A 4549-nucleotide genomic window follows, 5' to 3' on the forward strand; every position below is an offset into this window, starting at 1 on the left:
TCCATTTTCAGTGCAGCTGAGGCTGCTGAGAAAGGGACTGGGGAATATGTGTCCCTAGTCCCTTTCCCTGTCTCAAAGGGGAGATGCCAGGGGTCTGTTAAGACCCCTGATATCTCACCAAAGCCCTCCAACAGGGCTGATAAAAAAAAAATATGATTGCAAAAAAAGGGTAATGGTCTTGGAGACAGACTCCTGAAGAGGATCCATGACATAAGCAAAGATTCTAAAGAGCCTCCAAGTAGCACAACATTTTTTCTAGTGCAGTGGTTCTCTACCCTGTTTTCAAGTACCCCCAACGGGCCATGTTTTGGGACTTTCTCCTAGATGAAATAGCTGTCCAAAATACCAAGCCAGTGACTCCGATTTAAAGCACCTGTGCAAGATAAAGGAAAAGCTGCAAACATGGCCTGTTGGGGGTACTTGAGGACAGGGTTGAGAACGACTGGTCTAGAGCAGTGGTCATCAACCGTGCCCTACAGGGCCCACTAACAGGCCAGGTTTGCAAGATAACTGAAATACATCACAGGTGATATCATTTGCTGCTCAGTGATTGCAGTATTCTAGACTGCATCTCCCCAAGGTAATACATAAAACCTGGCCTGTTAGTGGGCCCTGTAGGACAGGAGTTGATGACCACTGGTCTAGAGGACCTGTGCCAAGTGCAGGGCTTTCTTTGGAAGATTATTCTGGAATATGGGTCTCCAAACTTTCTAAGTAAAAGGGCCAGTTTAGTGTACTTCAGACTTCAGGTGGGTCGGACAGTGGCCAGTGGGAGAAGACAGCGCCCCATCGTTGGGTGCCCAGCGAGACGGACAGCGCCCCATCGTTGGGTGCCTAGCGAGACGGACAGCGCCCCATCGTTGGGTGCCTAGCGAGACGGACAGCGCCCCATCGTTGGGTGCCCAGCGAGACGGACAGCGCCCCATCGTTGGGTGCCCAGCGAGACGGACAGCGCCCCATCGTTGGGTGCCTAGCGAGACGGACAGCGCCCCATCGTTGGGTGCCCAGCGTAAGAATGATTGCCCAGTTTTTGCTCTAGAAAGTTACTTTTACATGTTCTAACTGGCGCTAGATGTGTAATCGCCTTTCACTGGAAGCAGAGATGTACCAAATACACCTGACTTTTATTCTGGTAGTTCGAGAAGTTCAACTCCTGGAAGCTCCTACACCCAGAAACAATACTCCTCACTAATTGCAAATAAGTGTGGGATCTGTGGGTTCACTTTGCTAAATTAAAACTTTCATAAAATGACTCCAATATAAAAACACTCGGCTTGCCATTCTACCCTCTCACCCCTCCCAACTCCCCACTATCCCCTTCCTCTCTTTACTATATTTCTTACTAGATACTGTACTCCTTTTGATACGTCGCCATCGCTTGAATTCTAATTCATTATACCTCTTCCCAACAGCTGAATAAACTCTATACAACACAAACTGTGACCCTTGTAAGTGTTGCGCCATACTGTTAGACCGTTGCTTTCACCTACTGCTTTGCTAACCTGCCCAACTTTCAATTGATGCTTGGCGATGCCCTGGGTCCACCATGATGTTGAGGGTGCCCCTCTCACCACTATGATGTCAGGGGGCCCATTACTCCTGACCACTGCTCCCAGTAAGCGTAATGCCATATTTACCAACGACGGCACACTATTAGACCATTGCTTTCACCCACTGCTTTGCCAACCTCCATACCCCTCATTTGATGCTTGGTGGCGCCCTGAGCCCACCATGACTTCAGGGGGAGCGTTGCTCCTGACTGCTGCAATCGGTAAGCTGTGCGGTGCAATTACATAGCCCTGACCCCTTCAATCTGACTGTTGCCCCATATGCTGAATGTTGTATATTACATGGTGCTGACTGCTGCACTGTATACGCTACATAGTCCTATCACAATCCTAGAATCCATGAACATATTTTTACAGTTGGGTCATGGAAGCTTTTTGAAGGAGTTTACCAGACGCTGGTCTCACAAAGGTTGAGGACCAGTTGGTCTATATGTTCCAACATCAGAACCCTTTACAATGTGACAGATTTTATTAGCCAAGTAGGTCCAGCATAGTGTGGAACAGAGGCCACCAGATATAGAAGAATTATTTTCCTCATCTCAGTACACCAGCCCCAGTTATCACCTTTCTCCTGCAGGAAGTGGATGAGTTCGTCATCAAGGGACAGGTCATCTTCATTGACCAGGACGAATCTCAGGATGGAGGTCAGCTTAGTCTGCAAAAGGAATGAAGAATGTCATCACCTCCAATTCTATATACACACATACATCAATCCCACCTGGGAACTCACCTGTGTCTTGTGGTCAAAGCTCTCTCAGGCCTGAGCATTCTTGCATTTCATGTTGGAAATGTAGAAAAGCAGAACCAGGATCTGAAAACCAGAGAGAAAAAGTAAAAAAAAAACAAAAACGATTTACAACATTATACAATTCCAAACAGCCTGGCACCAACCATTAGCGTGAAAGCTCCATAACATTGTTGAAAAACGTAATAATTTTGTCCTGCATGTCTAAGGCTGCATTCACACCTAGGCGTAGGCAATAGCGGCGTTTTCCGGCGTTTTTTCCCGGCGTTTTGTCGCGCGTATTCATGCTAATATGCGCGTTTGCATACAGCGTTGTCCGACGTTTTTGTACTTTGACGGTTTTTTTTTAGCCAATAGGAAAAACTATCATCTTTTCATCACTTGTTGCTATGTTGGTAGATTTTTTTAATCTTCTGCATGGGCGACAAGTTCTATTGACGAAACGCCCGTAGCAAACGCCCGTTGTCGCGCGAGTCGCTTGAATCGAGCGTTTCCATTACTTTCTATGGGAAATGGAAACGCTCAAATACGCGCATATCGCGCGATATGCGCGACAAAAAAGGGTCCGGAACTTTTATTGACTACATGCGATGCGCGTCAGGCGCATCGGCGTTCAGATGTGAACCATGCCCATAGCCTTACATGTATTTTGGTCCCTCTGGCGTTTGTGCGCGTCGCGCTACAGGCGACAAAACGCCAAGGTGTGAATGGGCTCTAAGGGCTCGTTCATACGCGAGGTTGGTTCATACACGAGCCCTCCAACTGCCGCCCTTTTCGGCTGCAGAGGCAGCAGCCAGGGATATACATGTGCTGTGACCACAATGCTTTGCTTCGCGGCCACAGCGGGGACTAAAACCTCTGATGTTTTTTCAAGTGAATGGGGCCGCTCTGCAAGTGCCCCGCAAAACGTGTGGCACACCAGTGCAGGGATCAGCACCAGTTTAACAGCATCAGTGCAGCGCCCCCATCAGTGAATGAGAAAAATTACTTATTCTTTTTTTTTTTTTTTTTCTGTCTTTTTCGTTTGTTTAGCAAGAAATAAAAACCCCAGTGGTGATTAAATACAAACAAAAAGGAAGCTCGATCGGTCTCAATTTTTTTTTTTTTTTAACCACTTGCCGACCTCCTCATGTACATATACGTCGGCAGAATGGCACGTACAGGCACATGTACGTACCTGTACGTCCTCTGCTAGACGTGGGTGGGGGGTCCGATCGGGACCCCCCCGGTACATGCGGAGGTCGGGTCCGCTCGGGGAGCCATCCGGGACGACGGCGCGGCTATTTGTTTTTAGCCGCTCCGTCGCAATCGCTCCCCGGAGCTGAAGAACGGGGAGAGCCGTATGTAAACATGGCTTCCCCGTGCTTCACTGTGGCGGCGCATCGATCGAGTGATCCCTTATATAGGGAAGACTCGATCGATGACGTCAGTCCTACAGCCACACCCCCCTACACTAGTAAACACATACACAGTGATCCCTAAATCCTACAGCGCCCCCTGTGTTTAACTCCCAAACTGCAACTGTCATTTTCACAATAAAGAATGCAATTTAAATGCATTTTTTGCTGTGAAAATGACAATTGTCCCAAAAATGTGTCAAAATTGTCCGAAGCGTCCGCCATAATGTCGCAGTCACGAAAAAAAATCGCTGATCGCCGCCATTAGTAGTAAAAAAAAAATAAAAAAATAAAAAAAATAAAAAAAAACTATCCCCTATTTTGTAAACGCTATAGATTTTGCGCAAACCAACCGATAAACGATTATTGCGTTTTTTTTACCAAAGATAGGTAGAAGAATATGTATCGGCCTAAACTGAGGGGAAAAAAAATGTATATGTTTTTGGGGGATATTTATTACAGCAAAAAGTAAAAAATATTGCATTTTTTTCAAAATTGTCGCTCTATTTTTTGTTTATAGCGCAAAAAATTAAAACTGCAGAGGTGATCAAATACCACCAAAAGAAAGCTCTATTTGTGGGGAAAAAAGGACGTCGCACGACCGCGCAATTGTCTGTTAAAGCGACGCAGTCCCGAACTGTAAAAACCCCTTGGGTCTTTAGGCAGCATATTGGTCCGGGGCTTAAGTGGTTAAAGATGATAAAAATGTCATATGGTACAGTGTTGCATGACCATGCAATTGTCATTTAAAGCGCCGATACTGAAAATTGGCCTGCGCAGGAAGGGGGAATTAAAGTGGCGTTCCACCCTAAAATGGAACTTTCACTTTTTGGAACCCT

At 46.5% G+C, this 4549-nt stretch overlaps 1 long non-coding RNA gene across 1 annotated transcript in view; it reads right to left on the bottom strand.

Annotated features, from left to right (window-relative positions):
- Positions 1-2018: 2018 nt before the first annotated feature.
- The window catches only part of LOC120928479, a 10056-nt gene continuing 7525 nt past the window's right edge, over positions 2019-4549 (bottom strand). Inside the window, exon 2 of the long non-coding RNA XR_005747195.1 lies at positions 2019-2379. This is a non-coding gene — a long non-coding RNA (uncharacterized LOC120928479). The remainder of the gene's footprint in view (positions 2380-4549) is intronic.

Source organism: Rana temporaria, chromosome 2 (assembly GCF_905171775.1).
Source record: "Rana temporaria chromosome 2, aRanTem1.1, whole genome shotgun sequence".
Lineage (NCBI taxonomy): Eukaryota > Metazoa > Chordata > Amphibia > Anura > Ranidae > Rana > Rana temporaria.